Consider the following 19,697-nt stretch of genomic DNA (forward strand, 5'->3'; position numbering starts at 1 on the left):
CTAATCTTACCTGGATTCCGATTTCAGGTGCTTGGCCAACCCGATCGGAACTGAAGCTGAACGGCGGATTACTGGCTCCTAAACCATAAAAATCACAACGCTATAAGCGACATGCTAAATCACTTCCCGGGGACTAAAACTTGAAACTAAAAGTTTCCCTATCGATAAAAAGCATGGCAATACCCCTAAAAACCCAAAAACGAGGAAAACTAGGGTTCTGAAAAATCCCCCATCCGGAAGTCCGGTTGCCCAACCGAATTCCGGTTCGGGAAAATCGAACCCCCATCCGAATTCCGGATGCTCAACCTAATTCCGGTTCCTCGCGAAAGAAGCAAAAATTCACATATCTTGACCAATTCGAACCCAATTGATCCCAAACTTTCCAGACCTCCTCAATAGGTCCCAAATAACAATTCTAGAGCATCAAACCTACCCAGAAATCCCACATGCAAAATTCACCATTAAAGCTCAAGCTTTGAGTTTCAAACTCAAGCTTGAGCAAAACCAACTAACTAAGCAATCCACTAGCTTAATTCACCTTAAACTAGCATAGAATTACCTCAGAAAACAAACAACAACATCCAGTAATTACACAGAAACTAAACATAGCATTTCTCACAAAAATCATCAATTTTCACATATAATTTAAAAGCTTGAACAACCTAGCTACTCATGCTTCAAATAACTCAATTATTCAACACATAAACATGCTTTGATCCTCAAAAATCAATCAACAAAAGCAGCAGCAACAACATTCAAAATTAACATGCATTATCATCCATTTTCATCATTTTTTCTTGAATAAAACACAAAGGAAAAAAAAAGGAATCAAACCTACTTGAATTACACTTAGAGGAGGAGAAAATCACAAGCTTGAAGAGGAAAAATCTCTGCCCTAGCAGCCCAACACCAAACCGAAAAGAGGGAGGAAGAGAGAGCTTTGAGTGATTTTTTTTCTAATTTCTTTAAAATGACTAAGTGATGAAATTTGAGAAAAGGGAAATATAAATCACATAAATCATCTATTTCAGCCAAATAAACATTTAATTAATTATTCATTTTCCATTTAATAAATCATATAAGACGAAACACTAATGGGGCAAAAAGACCATTTTGCCCCTCCACCATAAAATCACTAAAATCATACTAAAGGGGTATTTTTGGGACATTCTAAATTCCCGGCCATTCCCGACATTCCCAATGCCTAAAACCCGTCCCCAAAATATTAACATACTAAGTTGTGATTTCTACTGAGCCAAACGGCGCGTTCCAAAATACCGGACACCGGAAATGCGAAATATAAAAACTGCTGATAACATAATTATGCATATCTGAATTCCATAAATAACAATGATAAATTATTTAAATAGCTATAAATAATTTCCTGATTAACATAAATAACTGCTAATTTCCAAATTAACTAAGCGGGCTTTACAACTATCCCCCCCTTAAAAGGATTTCGTCCCCGAAATCTAACTCCGAATAACTCGGATATTGAGCTCGCATATCCGATTCTAGCTCCCAAGTGGCTTCTTCCACCTTATCGTTTCTCCGAGAGAACCTTGACCAACGCTATGGTCTTATTCCGAAGGACTTTATCCTTTCTATCCGGGATCCGCACCGGCCGTTCCTCATAGGACATATCCGATCGAAAGCCGAAGGCTCTCATAATCGATTATATGAGAGGGGTCTGAAACGTATTTTCTCAACATTGAGACATGAAATACGTTGTGCACTGCTGATAAAGCTGGAGGCAATGCTAACCGATATGCCACTTGACCTATCTTCTCGAGAATCTCGAAAGGTCCTGTAAATCTAGGGCATAACTTGCCTCTTTTCCCGAAACGTTTAATCCCCTTCATCGGAGATACTCGCAAAAACACATGGTCCCCTACTCGGAACTCAACATCTCGACGTTTCTGGACCGCGTAACTCTTTTGTCTCGCTCCGGGAGGCAAGCATTCTAGCTTTAATCTTCTCTATTGCCTCATTGGTCCGCTGAACTGACTCCGGACCTAGATATTTCCTCTCCCCGTCTCATCCCAAAGTGGATAGGGGATCTACATTTCCTACCGTACAACGGTTCATAGGGTGCCATCCCTATCGTACTCGATAACCGTTGTTATATGAGAACTCTACTAACGGTAGGTATTTATTCCATGAACCCTCAAAGTCCATAACACGTGCTCTCGGCATGTCCTCCAATATCCGAATTGTCCTTTCTGACCGACCATCCGTCCGAGGATGGAATGCCGTACCGAATTTTAGCTTTGTACCCATTGCCCGTTGCAAACTTTGCCAAAATTTGGAGGTGAATTTCGGATCCCTGTCCGAAACTATAGACTTCGGTACCCCGTGAAGTCTCACTATCTCCCTGACATATAACTCTGCCAACTGATCCACTGTAAACGTCGTTCTGACCGGCAGAAAATGAGCAGATTTCGTAAATCGGTCCACCACTACCCAGATGGAATCATACATACCCGTGGTCCTAGGTAACCCGACCACAAAATCCATAGTAATATCCTCCCATTTCCATTCTGGTAGGGTTAGAGGCTGCAACAACCCCGTCGGTCTCGATGTTCAGCCTTGATCCGCCGACATGTGAGGCATCTCGATACGAATTCTACCAAATTCTTCTTCATACCGTTCCACCGAAGTACGGCTTTCAAGTCTTGGTACATCTTGGTGGTGCTTAGGGATGCAGAGAATACGGGGTAGAATGAGCCTCCTCAAAGATCTCGTTCCTCAAGTCCACACTGTTCGGGACGCAAACCCTGGCTTTATACAAAAGCATCCCACTATCTGACACTGAAAAGTCCTTGGCTTGACCAGCCAATACCTCATCTCGGATCTTCACTAACTCCGGATCTGTCGTCTGAGCAACTTTTATTCTTTCTAACAGATCAGATTGCGGCGTTAAGTTGTGTAGCCGACCTACCACAAACTCAATCTTGGACTCGACCATATCCTCTCGCTAGCTGAGGTGAGATCTGAACCATGCTAGCTACCTGCCCGGGCCCCTTTCTACTCAGGGCATCGGCCACTACATTGGCTTTTCCGGGATGATAGAGGATCTCGCAATCATAATCCTTCACTAACTCCAACCAACGCCTCTGTCTCATGTTCAAATCTTTCTGAGTAAAGAAATACTTGAGACTTTTATGGTCGGTATAGATCTCGCACTTCTCACCATATAAGTAATGCCGCCAAATCTTCAGTGCAAAAACCACTGCGGCCAATTCTAAATCATGAGTCGGGTATCGCTGTTCATAATCCTTTAACTGACGGGAGGCGTAAGCGATAACCCGATCGGCTTGCATCAATACGCACCCCAAACCCTGTTTGGATGCGTCACAATAGACCACGAACTTCTCCTCGTCCGAAGGCAAAGCTAGTACCGGAGCAGTAATCAACCTCTGTTTCAGCTCCTGAAAACTAGCTTCGCATTTATCTGACCAGATAAATCGCTGATTCTTCTTTGTAAGCTCGGTTAGGGGCATTGAAATTTTGGAGAACCCCTCCACGAACCTACGGTAATACCCAGCTAATCCCAAAAAGCTTCTGATCTCTGTCACTGTCTTCGGTCTCGGCCAATCCCTGACGGATTCGATCTTCCCGGGATCCACCTTGATCCCATCTTTACTCACTATGTGCCCTAGGAAGGACACCTGAGACAACCAGAACTCACATTTCTTGAACTTGGCGTAGAGTCTATGTTCTCGAAGTCGTTGCAGTACCATCTGAAGATGTAACTCATGCTCCTCTTCTGACTGAGAGTACACGAGGATGTCGTCGATAAACACAATAACACAGATATCGAGGAAATCCTTGAATACTCTATTCATCAGGTCCATGAATGCTGCAGGAGCATTGGTTAGTCCAAATGACATAACCAGGAACTCGTAGTGTCCATACCTAGTACGGAAAGCCGTCTTTGGAATGTCCTCCTCTCGGATCCTCAACTGATGATAACCCGAACGGAGATCAATCTTAGAGAAGACCGTCTTCCCCTGAAGCTGATCGAACAAGTCATCGATCCTAGGTAGTGGATATTTATTCTTCACCGTCAGCTTGTTCAACTCTCTGTAGTCGATGCACATTCTCATAGATCCATCCTTCTTCTTCACGAACAAAACCGGGCTCCCGGGGTGACACACTGGGCCGAATGAACCCTATGTCAAGCAACCCCTGGAGCCGAATCTTTAACTCCTTAAGTTCAATCGGAGCCATCCTGTACGGGGCTTTAGAAACCGGATCCACCCCTGGTGCCAAGTCAATCACGAAGTCAATCTCCCGCTGAGGTGGTAACCCTGGAAGTTCTTCGGGAAAAACGTCCAAAAATTCCCGAACCACGCTGATGTCCTCTGGCCGAATGGTGTCTGGCCGAGTGGTGTCCACCACCACGGCCAGAAACCCTAAGCACCCACCGTGCAATAATTCTCTCGCTGACATAGCCGAGATCATCGGGATCCGAGATCCCTGAACCGAACCCACAAATACGAACGGTTCTTCACTTTCCGGTTGGAAGACCACCATCTTCCTCTTGCAATCAATGCTCGCCGAATATTTAGATAGGAAATCCATTCCTAAAATAATATCAAATTCGACTAAGCTCATCTCTATCAGATCAGCGCTCAACTCTCTACCATCTATCCTGATCGGCATAGACCTAATCCACCTATTGGAGATAACCAATTCTCCGCTGGTAACGGGGTTCCAAACTCGACTCATATCTATCAAAGGGTCTACCCAACTTACTAAAGACTCGGCCGCCACATAAGAACGTGTAGCCCCGTAATCAAACAAGACGAATAAAACGAGTCGTTAATAAGAATCGACTGTAACAACCGATGGTGGCATCCGCATCGGCTGCGTGATCGCGAATACCCCGGCCGGAGTGGGCATCGCCGGAGCTCTCGGTGCCTCCGGCCGGGCCGGGGACATTCCCTCTTGAAGTGCCGGGCATGCCACAATGAAAGCATCCACCGCCCTTTGCACTCTCCCCGATGATGCCTCTTGCAGCTAGGGCACTCTGGATAGGAGAAGCGAGTCTCATTACCACCAGGACGACTCCCTGCGTTCGGTTCCCCGAACCTCTTGTTCGGCTCGAGCCGCCGGAAGCAGTGGGTGCCCTCTTCCTCTGATCAATGGCCGAACCACTACTCCCCCTGCTGAAGCCTGATGCAGGAGGGGTAGGAGCTCCGCCACCAACCGGAGTACTAGCTGACTCTGACATGCACCCCACTGCGCCCTCAGCTCGCAGTGCCTTCTCCACCATCTGAGCGTAGGTGGTGCGTCGTCGGTGGTAATCATCGTGTCATGCACGATCTTGGGATTCAACCCGTCCGAGATACTTCTCCTTTCTCGCCGAAGTCGGCCTAAGACAATACCCGAGGCTAACCTCGCCAACCGGTCAAACCGAGTTGTATACTCGGTGACACTCATGTTCTCCCGTGGGTCGTGTGAACGAATTCCTTTCTCTTGGCGCTTTAACCGCCTCGTTGTAGTACTTCGCGTTGAAAAGTTCCCGGAACCTCTCCCGAGTCATGGTGGTGACATCGTGAATCCGAGACACCATGTCCCACCATACCGGGGCATCCTCCACAGGCCCGAAATGTGGCGCACACCACTACGTCGTTGCCGGTGACACCCATAAAGTTCAAGATTCGGTGATCACCGTAAGCCACCGCTCGGCTTTCGACACATCCGGACCTCCCGGGAATACGGAGGTGCTTGCTTCGAACCGTTCATATAAAGGTTCCAATGCGTGGGCCGCCACTACCATCTCGGCACAGGCGGCGAGGGCGGTGCCGCCGGAACTACCTAAGATCGGAACCGGCAGGAGCACCCCGCCGTCTCAACCTCGAATCTCGAGGTCTTGTTCTTCGATCCGGGCTTGCATCTCCGCAAACCGTAACTCCCAATTCGGGGCTCCCCGATCGCCTGGGGGAGCACAGGGCGGCCCGTGGCGGGTTCTCATCACCCCGACCACGAGCCCCGCCTCGGGGACCTCTACCTCGGCCCCTAGCAGTGGGGGAAACCGAGCTCCCTCTCCCTGATTCGACCCCACTGAGTTGCCTCGACTCCTGGTAGTCCGCCTGGCGTCCATCTAGTTAGAACCGCCTGCGAAACCAAGAGTTGGCATATCAGGTCGTATTCAAGGCGAGCTTACTAATGCCGCTTAATTTGGAAATTAGAAATGAAACATGCGCCTATTCTACTATCGTGCTACTAACATGCTTCCTAATGTGCTTTTCTTTTTCATAACCGAATAAAATAAACTACTAAAGCAATAAAAGCTTGCCGAACCGTGAACCGAGCTAGCTCGCGATGATGATTGTACATGTCGTGACGATCTTCGGAAGACAACACAGCGGCTACGATACCAAATTGTAACACCCTAACTAACTTAGGCGTATTACGTGATTTTTAAACGTCTTTGTGCAGCTCGTTGCTAATCAACGAGGTTTATGGAAAAACGTGATTAATTAAAATTTTGCTTTTTCATTAAACTTATAAACCATTTTGCAAAAAGTCTCGGGATCCCGATTTATAAAAAATATTTACAAACGTTTTCACTGTTCAACTTTTACATCAAAATAAAGTCGTCTAACGACAATTACAAAATCTCAGCCGTGCTGTCCCGAGGATCGTACGCTCCAGGCCTAACCGCCCCGACATGTACAATCCCATAAGCTCGCTCACGGTCCATCAGCAACTGCCTTGCCTTTACCTACACATGCAACGTAAACTGTGAGTCGACGGACTCGACAAGAAAAGCATAATAATATCATACATAAAACCCATTGCCGTGTCCAACACGATGCCGAGTCCCGCTACTGCCATGTCCAACATGGTACTGAGCACTACTGCCATGTCCAACATGGTACTGAGTTTTGAACGTTCAGGGGACGGCACTATTGACAAGTATCCTCCTGATCGGTCGAACCGGTCATACTCCGGCTGCTGGTCATACTCCAGCCTGTACCGACGGGATAGGTCAATAAGATCGAACCACCAACCAGTGTCAGCCTGATCGGTCGAACCGGTCATACTCCGGCTGCTGGTCATACTCCAGCCTGTACCGACGTGACAGGGTTGGGTGGTTCGAAGCCTAAATACATATCTAATGTAAACTAACAGGCTTCCTACATGCACGCTAAACATGTAAACTACATATGCATACTGTTATACTAATCTTACCTGGATTCCGATTTCAGGTGTGCGGCCAACTCGACCGGAATCGAAGCCGAACTACGGACATCGGCTCCTAAACCATAAAAATCACAACGCTATAAGCGACATGCTAAATCACTTCCCGGGGACTAAAACTTGAAACTAAAAGTTTCCCTATCGATAAAAAGCATGGCAATACCCCTAAAAACCCAAAAACGAGGAAAACTAGGGTTCTGAAAAATCCCCCATCCGGAAGTCCGGTTGCCCAACCGGAATTCCGGTTCTGGGAAAATTCAGGACCCCATCCGGAATTCCGGATGCTCAACCGGAATTCCGGTTCCTCGCAGGCAGCAAGCAAAAATTCACATATCTTGACCAATTCGAACCCAATTGATCCCAAACTTTCCAGACCTCCTCAATAGGTCCCAAATAACAATTCTAGGGCATCAAACCTACCCAGAAATCCCACATGCAAAATTCACCATTAAAGCTCAAGCTTTGAGTTTCAAACTCAAGCTTGAGCAAAACCAACTAACTAAGCAATCCACTAGCTTAATTCACCTTAAACTAGCATAGAATTACCTCAGAAAACAAACAACAACATCCAGTAATTACACAGAAACTAAACATAGCATTTCTCACAAAAATCATCAATTTTCACATATAATTTAAAAGCTTGAACAACCTAGCTACTCATGCTTCAAATAACTCAATTATTCAACACATAAACATGCTTTGATCCTCAAAAATCAATCAACAAAAGCAGCAGCAACAACATTCAAAATTAACATGCATTATCATCCATTTTCATCATTTTTTCTTGAATAAAACACAAAGGAAAAAAAAAGGAATCAAACCTACTTGAATTACACTTAGAGGAGGAGAAAATCACAAGCTTGAAGAGGAAAAATCTCTGCCCTAGCAGCCCAACACCAAACCGAAAAGAGGGAGGAAGAGAGAGCTTTGAGTGATTTTTTTTCTAATTTCTTTAAAATGACTAAGTGATGAAATTTGAGAAAAGGGAAATATAAATCACATAAATCATCTATTTCAGCCAAATAAACATTTAATTAATTATTCATTTTCCATTTAATAAATCATATAAGACGAAACACTAATGGGGCAAAAAGACCATTTTGCCCCTCCACCATAAAATCACTAAAATCATACTAAAGGGGTATTTTTGGGACATTCTAAATTCCCGGCCATTCCCGACATTCCCAATGCCTAAAACCCGTCCCCAAAATATTAACATACTAAGTTGTGATTTCTACTGAGCCAAACGGCGCGTTCCAAAATACCGGACACCGGAAATGCGAAATATAAAAACTGCTGATAACATAATTATGCATATCTGAATTCCATAAATAACAATGATAAATTATTTAAATAGCTATAAATAATTTCCTGATTAACATAAATAACTGCTAATTTCCAAATTAACTAAGCGGGCTTTACAAGTATAAAGGCTAATTAGTAATTATTCCCCCCGAACTTTGACATGTACTAAATCGTGCCCCCTGAACTTTTTTGGCCGTTAAAAATTCCCCACGAACTATTGAAATTGTTAAATTTAAGGACTTTTGTCTAATTTTAGTAAAAATATTCTAACATGGATGAAAGTTCAAGGGGCATTACTTAGTACATATCAAAGTTTGAGGGGCATGATTTGGTAAATATCAAATTTTGGGGAGCATGATTTAGTACATAAACAATCATTGAAACAGTAAATTGAATGAAATTAGACAAACGTCCTTAAATTTAACAATCTCAATAGTTCGAGGGGAATTTTTAACGGCCAAAAAAGTTCAGGGGGCACAACTTAGTACATGTCAAAGTTCAGGGGGAAAAATTACTAAGCCTAGTATAAATATAGAACTACACAAAAAAAATCGGAAGTTAATTCCATGAAAAAGCATGAAAAATCGAAGAAAAATGAAAAAATTGTGAGTTGTACGGACAGTTTTCGCGATTGCAGGAAAATTTCAGCACAACTCCGATTTTTTCGAATCTTCAAAAAATCATAACTAATTCAAATTAAATCGAAATTGAGTTCAGTAAAAAAGTAACTTGCTTAATTTTTTCCATACTATCCAATAAAAATAATTACAGAAACATATATTCAATTATCTTTCACGAAAAATTCACAAACACCAATCAATCAACAAATAACACTCAATACAACATGATACCATCCAAAAACAAACAAACAATCATTTTAAAGTCCAAATTTCTTGCAAGTAAATCAATTACCATGGCTCTGAGGCCAGTTGTTGGAAATTATTTTACCAGGATCTTAGATCTACTCACAAGTATGTTGATTAACACCCTAAATATGAACTTTCTAAAACGATGAAATAAACACGTATAAAGTTTAAGAAACCTTACATTGGGTGCAGCGGAACATAATGACTCCTTCCGTTCAGATATCTAGCCCTTCATTCCTTTCTGTAGCAGAGCATTATCAATATCTGAACCTGGATCTCTTTCTCTGAACCTTTGATGCTGAAACTCCTTCTTGCTGAAAGTCTTTCTTCACGATCTTCCTCACTATGATTGAGGTATTGCTTGCTGTGTGTGGGCACTACTCTAATCACTAAGGTAATTTCGAAATTCTAAGGAAGAAGAGAGAGAGAGGGTGGCGGCCAAGGAAGAGAGAGAAGGCTCAGGTTTTTCTGATTCAGAAAGTGTAATTTTCCTCAAGCCTTCACTATCTATTTATAGCATTCCACTAGGGTTAGGTTGGAATTATTTGGCATTAAAATAATGAAAATATCAGTTTAAATTTCCTACAAAAGTGGCCGGCCCTATACTAGTGGATTTGGGCCTCACTTTTTGCAATTTTGCAGTTTTACCTTTTCTGCATCTGATTTTCTCAAAAACGCCAATTTTCAAATTCAACCATTTAAATGCCAATTCTCACTATTTAATAACTATAAATAATTATTAAATAATGTTGTCATTTATCATATTTATTAACTGAACCATACAAAGTATCATAATTAACAAATATGCCCCTAAAACTCTTTCTTTACAATTTCGCCCTTACTTAGTGAAAAATTCACAAATAGACATAGTCTAATTTGAGAATTATAATTGATTAATCAAAACCAATTATATGAGTCTTACAAGCAATATTATCTCAGCTAGTGCGGGAACCATGGGTCTATATAACCGAGCTTCCAATAAGTAGATCAAGAATTTAGCACTAAAATTCACTAACTTATTAATTCTTCGTTGAATCCACGCATAGAACTTAGAATTGCACTTTCAGTTATATAGAATGCTCTATATGTTCAACCATATAGACACATCATTAGTTATCCATTGTTATAATTCTAATGTGATCAATGATCCTCTATATGAATGATCTACACTGTAAAGGGATTAGATTACCGTAACACCCTGCTATGTATTTTATCCTTAAAACACTTAACCCTGTATAAATGATATTTCAGCTTATGTGAAATGAGTACTCCACCATTTATGTTCGTTTGGCCAAGCTCGAAGGAGATCATCCTTTGCTTACTATTAGCCAGATAGAAATAATAGATTCCATGTTTATGATAGCGCTCCCACTCAATTGCACTACCGTGTTCCCAAAATGTACGTATCACCCTGACCTAAAAGTAGGCTTAACTAACAAATCAAAGAACACGTATAGCCCTTCAAGATTGAGCCTTAAGATCATTTGATCTAGGATCAACTAGGCGATATTGACTTGAATAGATATTACGGTAAGTTTAATAAATCTAAGTCAAAGTTCAATATCGGTCCCTTCCGATGCATACTCCATGCATCCAACCTGAGCTTTACTTTAACCAATGGTCTGGAAAGAACATAGCACTTCTCCAAATGCAAGTAAACTCTGTTGTAGATTATCATATCAGTAAAACCCTATGTCTGATAAATCTAGGAAACTTTATTCACATAGTCATGTTTACTTTCCAATGTGTTGACGGCACAATAAACAGGATCAAGTATGTGAAAAGGGTTTCAGATGAATTCTTACATTATGTACATATAATCATGAAATAAATCATGTGAACCATGCAACATTAAATGTTATTTCTGATCTATATTAATAAGTAAATCTGATTATATTGAAATGAGTTTTATTTAGGGCATAAAACCCAACACTTGCAGATTCGGTTGGGAGTAATTACTAATAGACCTTGTTTGTAAAGCCCGCTTAGTTAATTTGGAAATTATCAGTTGATTATGATTAATTATGAAATTATTTATAGCTATTTAAATAATTTATTATACTGTTATTTATATTATTCAGTATCTTGCATATTTTGCATTTCCGGTGTCCGGTATTTTGGAACTCGGCGTTTGGCTCAGTAGAAATCACAACTTAGTATGTTAGTAGTTTCGGGACAGGTTTTATACATTGGGAATGTCGGGAATGGCCGGGAATTTAGAATTTCCCAAAATACCCCTTTAGTATGACTTATGTGATTTTATGGTGGAGGGGCAATTTGGTCTTTTTGCCCCATTAATGCTTTGTCTTATATGAGTTTATTAAATGAATTTAAATGGTTATTTTATTTTAATTAGTGGCTGAAATAAATGGTTTAAGTGGCTTTATTCATTTACTCTTCTCATTTTCCACACTTAGCAAAATTTAGAAAAAAGCTTTGAAAAAGAAAATTCTCTCAACTCTTCTCTCTATTTCGGCTGAGGCATTAGGGTGCATAAAGCTGATTTTCTCTTTGATTTCCAAGCAAACTCTCATCCTTTCAAAGCATTCTTCAAGCTAGGTTAGCTTCTCTTGATTTTTCTTCTTTGAAATTATGAAAAAATGGTGAAATTTTGAGTATATGCATGCTTCTTGTGGCTGTGGTTATTGCTGTGTTTTGTTGTTGATTTCTGAAGTGTAAAGCATGTCTAATTGAAGTTAATTAAGTGATTTTGAAAGCATGTTAGATAGGTTGTGCAAAGCTTTAAGTTTCTATGCAAAAGTTATAATTTTTGGTGAAAATATTGTGAATCTGTTGCTGGGTTGTTGTGTATGATTTTATTTGATTTCAGAGGCTTATTCATGCATATTTGAGTAGAATTAACTAGGTTTGAATGCATGTTTGTGGGAATTGCTCAAGCTTGAGTTTAGAACTCAAAGCTTGAGCTTTAATGGCAAGTTGTGTATCTGTGAATTCTGGGTTAGTTTGATGCCTTAGATTTGTTCTTTGGGGTATTTAGAGCAGGTCTGGAAGGTTTGGAACCAATTGGGTTTGATTTGGTTGAGTTAGGAATTTTTGAAAAATTCCTGCGAGGAACCGGAATTCCGGTTGTGCAACCGGAATTCCGGATGGGTGTCCAGTAATTCCCAGAACCGGAATTCCGGTTGGGCAACCGGTCTACCGGTTGGGGAATTTTCAGAAACCCTAGTTTTCCCCGTTTTTATGTTTTAGGGGGTATTGCCATGCTTTTTATCGATAGGGAAACTTTTAGTTCCTAGTTTTAGTCCCCGGGAAGTGATTTAGCGTGTCACTTATAGCGTTGTGATTTTTATGGTTTAGGAGCCAATAATCCGCTGCTCAGCTTCAGTTCCAGTCAGGTTGACCGGCACACCTGAAATCGGAATCCATGTAAGATTAGTATAACAGTATGCATATGTAGATTACATGTTTAGCTTGCATGTAGGAAGCCTATTAGATTACATTAGTTGTATGTTGGCTTCGAACCATCCAACCCTGTCACGTCGGTACAATTTGGAGTATGACAGCAGCTGGAGTATGACCGGTTTGACCGATCAGCCGACACTTGGTTGGTGGTTCCGTGCTATTGACGTATCCCGTCGGTACAGCCGGAGTATGACCAGCGGCGGAGTATGACCGGCTCGACCGATCGGGAGGATATAGTAACACGTCGGTACAGGCTGGAGTATGACCAGGCGGAGTATGACCGGTTCGACCGTCAGTTGTTACGTGTCAATAGTACCGTCCCTATGAACGTTCAGTAACTCGGTACCATGTTGGACATGGCAAGAAGTGGCTCGGTACCATGTTGGACATGGCGATGGCGGGACTCGGTATCGTGTTGGACACGGCAGTTAGAATTATGTATGATATTATTATGCTTTTCTTGCGAGTCCGTCGACTCACGGTTTACGTTTATGTGTAGGTAAAGGCAAGGCTATACCGATGGACCGTGAGCGAGCTTATGAGATTGTACATGTCGGGGCGGTTAGGCCTGGAGCGTACGATCCTCGGGACAGCAAGGCTGAATTTTTGTAACTGGTCGTTAGACGACTTTTATTTTTATGTAATGGTTAAACAGTTAAATCTTTTTGTAAATGATTTTATAATCGGGATCCCGAGTCTTTTGTAATATGGTTTATAAGTTTAATTAAAAAGCAAAATTTTAATTAATCACGTTTTTCCATAAACCTCGTTGATTAGCAACGAGCTGCACAGTACGTTTAAAAATCACGTAATTCGCCTAAGTTAGTTAGGGTGTTACAATTTGGTATCAGAGCCGCCAGGTTGTCTTCCGAAGATCGTCACGACATGTACAATCATCATCAGCAGTTAGCTCGGTTCACGGTTCAGTAAGCCTTTATTGCTTTAGTAGTTTGTTTTATTCAGTTATGAAAAAGAAAAGCCTGTTAGGAAGCATGTTAGTAGCCTGATAGTAGAATAGGCGCATATTTCGTTTTTAATTTCCAAATTAAGCGGCATTAGTAAGCTCTCCTTGAATACGACCTGATATGCCAACTCTTGGTTTCGCAGGCGGTTCTAACTAGATGGACGCCAGGCGGACTACTAGGAGTCAGGGCAACTCCGTAGGGTCGAATCAAGGTCAGGGAGCTCAGTTTCCCCCACCTGCTAGGGGCCGAGGTAGAGGTCCCCGAGGCAGGGCTCGTGGCCGGGGTGATGAGAACCCGCCACAGGCTGCCCAGGCTCCCCCAGCCGATCAGGGAGCCCCGAACTGGGAGTTGCGGTTTGCGGAAATGCAAGCCCGGATCGAAGAACAAGACCTCGAGATTCAGAGGTTGAGACAGCAGGGTGCTCCTGCAGCCTCGTGCCCATAGTTCCGGTGGCACCCGCCCCCGCCGCCTGTGCCGAGATAGTGGTGGCGGCCCATAGATTGGAACCATTGTATGAGCGGTTCCGGAAGCAAGCACCTCCGGTATTCCTGGGAGGTCCGGATGTAATGAAAGCCGAGCAATGGCTGACGGTGATCACCAAGATACTGAATTTCATGGGTGTCACCGGTAACGATAGAGTGGTGTGCGCCACGTTTCAGTTCCAGGAGGACGCCCTGGTATGGTGGGACATGGTGTCTCAGATCCATGACGTCACCACCATGACCTGGGAAAGGTTCCAGGAACTCTTTAATGCGAAATACTACAATGAGGCGGTCAGAAGCGCCAAGAGGAAAGAGTTCGTTCACCTGACCCAGCGGGAGAACATGAGCGTCACTGAGTATACTACTCGGTTTGATCGGTTGGCGAGGTTAGCCTCGGGAATTGTGCCGAACGATTTCAGCAAGAAGGAGAAGTATCTTGACGGGTTGAATCCCAAGATCAGGCATGATCTGATGATTACCACAGACGACAGCACCACCTATGCTCAGATGGTGGAGAAGGCACTGCGAGCTGAGGGCGCAGTGGGGTGTATGTCAGAATCAGCCAGTACTCCGGTGAGTGGCGGAGCTCCTACCCCTCCTGCATCAGGCTATAGCAGGGGGAGTAGTGGTTCGGCCATTGATCAGAGGAAGAGGGCACCCACTGCTTCCGGTGGCTCGAGTCAGAACAAGAGGTTCCGGGGGAACCAGAACAGAGGGAGTCGTCCTGGTGGTACTGAGACCCGATTCTCCTATCCCGAGTGCCCTAGCTGCAAGAGGCACCATCGGGGTGAGTGCAAAGGTCAGGGATGCTTTCATTGTGGCATGCCCAGACACTTCAAGAGGGAATGTCCCCAGCTCCGACCAGAGGCACCGAGAGCTCCTGCGATACCCACTCCAGCCAGGGTATTCGCTATCACGCAGGCTGATGCAGATGCCAGCCCATCAGTTGTCACAGGTCAGCTTTTTATTAACAACTCGCTATATTCAGTGCTGTTTGATTCTGGGGCTACACATTCCTATGTGGCGGCCAGAGTCTTTAGTAAATTGGGTAGACCCTATGATAGATATGAATCAGGGTTTGGAACCCTGTTACCTGGCGGAGAATTGGTTATCTCCAATAGGTGGATTAGGTCTATGCCGATCAGGATAGATGGTAGAGAGTTAAGCGCTGATCTGATAGAGATGAGCTTAGTCGAATTTGATATTATTTTAGGAATGGATTTCCTATCTAAATATTCGGCGAGCATTGACTGTAAAAGGAAAATGGTGGTCTTCCAACCGGAAAGTGAAGAACTGTTTGTATTTGTGGGTTCAGTTCAGGGATCTCGGATCCCGGTGATCTCGGCTATGTCAGCGAGAGAATTGTTGCACGGCGGGTGCTTAGGGTTTCTGGCCGTGGTGGTGGACACCACTCGGCCAGACACCATTCGGCCAGAGGACATCAGAGTGGTTCGGGAATTTTTGGACGTTTTTCCCGAAGAACTTCCAGGGTTACCACCTCAGCGGGAGATTGATTTCGTGATTGACTTGGCACCAGGGGTGGAACCGGTTTCCAAAGCCCCGTATAGGATGGCTCCAGCTGAACTTAAGGAATTAAAGATTCAGCTCCAAGGGTTGCTTGACATAGGGTTCATTCGGCCCAGTGTGTCACCCTGGGGAGCCCCGGTTTTGTTCGTTAAGAAGAAGGATGGATCTATGAGGATGTGCATCGACTACAGGGAGTTGAACAAGCTGACGGTGAAGAATAAGTATCCATTACCTAGGATCGATGACTTGTTCGATCAGCTTCAGGGGAAGACGGTCTTTTCTAAGATTGATCTCCGTTCGGGTTATCATCAGTTGAGAATCCGAGAGGAGGACATTCCGAAGACGGCTTTCCGCACTAGGTATGGACATTATGAGTTTCTGGTTATGTCATTCGAACTAACCAATGCTCCTGCAGCATTCATGGACCTGATGAATAGAGTATTCAAGGATTTCCTCGATATCTGTGTGATTGTGTTTATCGACGACATCCTCGTGTACTCTCAATCAGAAGAGGAGCATGAGTTACATCTTCAGATGGTACTGCAACGACTTCGAGAACATAAGCTTTACGCCAAGTTCAAGAAATGTGAGTTCTGGCTATCTCAGGTGTCCTTCCTAGGGCACATTGTGAGTAAAGATGGGATCAAGGTGGATCCCGGGAAGATTGAATCCGTCAGGGATTGGCCGAGACCGAAGACAGTGACAGAGATCAGAAGCTTCTTGGGATTAGCTGGGTACTACCGTAGGTTCGTGGAGGGGTTCTCCAAAATTTCAATGCCCCTAACCGAGCTTACAAAGAAGAATCAGCAGTTTATTTGGTCAGATAGGTGCGAAGCTAGCTTTCAGGAGCTGAAGCAGAGGTTGATTACTGCTCCGGTGCTAGCTTTGCCTTCGGACAAGGAGAAGTTCGTAGTCTACTGTGACGCATCCAAACAGGGTTTGGGGTGTGTATTGATGCAAGCCGACCGGGTTATCGCTTATGCCTCCCGTCAGTTAAAGGATTATGAACAGCGATACCCGACTCATGATTTAGAATTGGCCGCAGTGGTTTTTGCACTGAAGATTTGGCGGCATTACCTTTATGGGGAGAAGTGTGAGATCTATACCGACCATAAAAGTCTCAAGTATTTCTTTACTCAGAAAGATTTGAACATGAGACAAAGGCGTTGGTTGGAATTAGTGAAGGATTATGATTGTGAGATCCTCTATCATCCCGGAAAAGCCAATGTAGTGGCTGATGCCCTGAGCAGAAAGGGTCCCGGGCAAGTAGCTAATATGATTCAGATCTCACCTCAGCTAGCAGAGGATATGGTTAGATCCAGCATTGAGTTTGTGGTAGGTCAGCTTCACAACTTAACGCTGCAATCTGATCTATTGGAAAGAATAAAAGTCGCTCAGATGACAGATCCAGAGTTAGTGAAGATCCGAGATGAGGTATTGGCTGGTCAAGCCAAAGACTTTTCGGTGTCAGATAGTGGGATGCTTTTGTATAAAGCCAGGGTTTGTGTTCCGAGCAGTGTGGAACTGAGAAATGAGATCTTTGAGGAGGCTCATTCTACCCCATATTCTCTACATCCCGGCACCACCAAGATGTACCAAGATTTGAAACCGTACTTCTGGTGGAGCGGTATGAAGAAGAATTTGGTAGAATTCGTGTCGAGATGCCTCACTTGTCAGCAGATTAAGGCTGAACATCAGAGACCAGCAGGGTTGTTGCAGCCTCTAACCCTACCAGAATGGAAATGGGAGGATATTACGATGGATTTTGTGGTCGGGTTACCTAGGACCACGGGTTTGTATGATTCCATCTGGGTAGTGGTGGATCGATTTACGAAATCTGCTCATTTTCTGCCTGTTAGAACAACGTTCACAGTGGATCAGTTGGCAGAACTGTACGTCAGAGAGATAGTAAGACTTCACGGGGTACCAAAGTCTATAGTTTCGGACAGGGATCCGAAATTCACCTCCAAATTTTGGCAAAGTTTGCAACGGGCAATGGGTACAAAGCTAAAATTCAGTACAGCATTCCATCCTCAGACAGATGGTCAGTCCGAAAGGACAATTCAGATATTGGAGGATATGTTGAGAGCCTGTGTTATGGACTTTGAAGGCTCATGGAGTAAATATCTACCGTTGATAGAATTCTCTTACAACAACAGTTATCAGAGTACGATAGGGATGGCTCCCTATGAACTGTTGTACGGTAGGAAATGTAGATCCCCTATCCACTGGGATGAGACAGGGGAGAGGAAATACCTGGGTCCAGAGTCAGTTCAGCGGACCAACGAGGCAATAGAGAAAATAAAAGCTAGAATGCTTGCCTCACAGAGCAGACAGAAGAGTTACGCAGATCCGAAACGCAGAGATGTTGAGTTCCGAGTAGGGGACCATGTGTTTTTACGAGTATCTCCGATGAAGGGGATTAAATGTTTCGGGAAAAGAGGCAAGTTATGCCCTAGATTTACAGGACCTTTTGAGATTCTCGAGAAGATAGGTCAAGTGGCATATCGGTTAGCATTGCCTCCAGCCTTATCAGCAGTGCACAACGTATTCCATGTCTCGATGTTGAGAAAATACGTTTCAGACCCCTCTCATATACTCAGTTATGAGAGTCTTCAGCTTCAGCAAGATATGACATATGAGGAACAACCAGTGCAGATCCTGGATAGAAAGGATAAAGTCCTTCGGAATAAGACCATAGCATTGGTCAAGGTACTCTGGAGAAACAGCAAGGTGGAGGAAGCCACCTGGGAGCTAGAGTCAGATATGAGAGCTCAATATCCAGAGTTATTCAGGTTAGATTTCGGGGACGAAATCCTTTTAAGGGGGGGATAGTTGTAAAGCCCGCTTAGTTAATTTGGAAATTATCAGTTGATTATGATTAATTATGAAATTATTTATAGCTATTTAAATAATTTATTATACTGTTATTTATGTTATTCAGTATCTTGCATATTTTGCATTTCCGGTGTCCGGTATTTTGGAACTCGGCGTTTGGCTCAGTAGAAATCACAACTTAGTATGTTAGTAGTTTGGGGACGGGTTTTGGACATTGGGAATGTCGTGAATGGCCGGGAATTTAGAATTTCCCAAAATACCCCTTTAGTATGACTTATGTGATTTTATGGTGGAGGGGCAATTTGGTCTTTTTGCCCCATTAATGCTTTGTCTTATATGAGTTTATTAAATGAATTTAAATGGTTATTTTATTTTAATTAGTGGCTGAAATAAATGGTTTAAGTGGCTTTATTCATTTACTCTTCTCATTTTCCACACTTAGCAAAATTTAGAAAAAAGCTTTGAAAAAGAAAATTCTCTCAACTCTTCTCTCTATTTCAGCTGAGGCATTAGGGTGCATGAAGCTGATTTTCTCTTTGATTTCCAAGCAAACTCTCATCCTTTCAAAGCATTCTTCAAGCTAGGTTAGCTTCTCTTGATTTTTCTTCTTTGAAATTATGAAAAAATGGTGAAATTTTGAGTATATGCATGCTTCTTGTGGCTGTGGTTATTGCTGTGTTTTGTTGTTGATTTCTGAAGTGTAAAGCATGTCTAATTGAAGTTAATTAAGTGATTTTGAAAGCATGTTAGATAGGTTGTGCAAAGCTTTAAGTTTCTATGCAAAAGTTATGATTTTTGGTGAAAATATTGTGAATCTGTTGCTGGGTTGTTGTGTATGATTTTATTTGATTTCAGAGGCTTATTCATGCATATTTGAGTAGAATTAACTAGGTTTGAATGCATGTTTGTGGGAATTGCTCAAGCTTGAGTTTAGAACTCAAAGCTTGAGCTTTAATGGCAAGTTGTGTATCTGTGAATTCTGGGTTAGTTTGATGCCTTAGATTTGTTCTTTGGGGTATTTAGAGCAGGTCTGGAAGGTTTGGAACCAATTGGGTTTGATTTGGTTGAGTTAGGAA

The sequence above is a fragment of the Cannabis sativa genome, chromosome 5, assembly GCF_029168945.1.
Source record: "Cannabis sativa cultivar Pink pepper isolate KNU-18-1 chromosome 5, ASM2916894v1, whole genome shotgun sequence".
Classification (NCBI taxonomy): Eukaryota; Viridiplantae; Streptophyta; class Magnoliopsida; order Rosales; family Cannabaceae; genus Cannabis; species Cannabis sativa.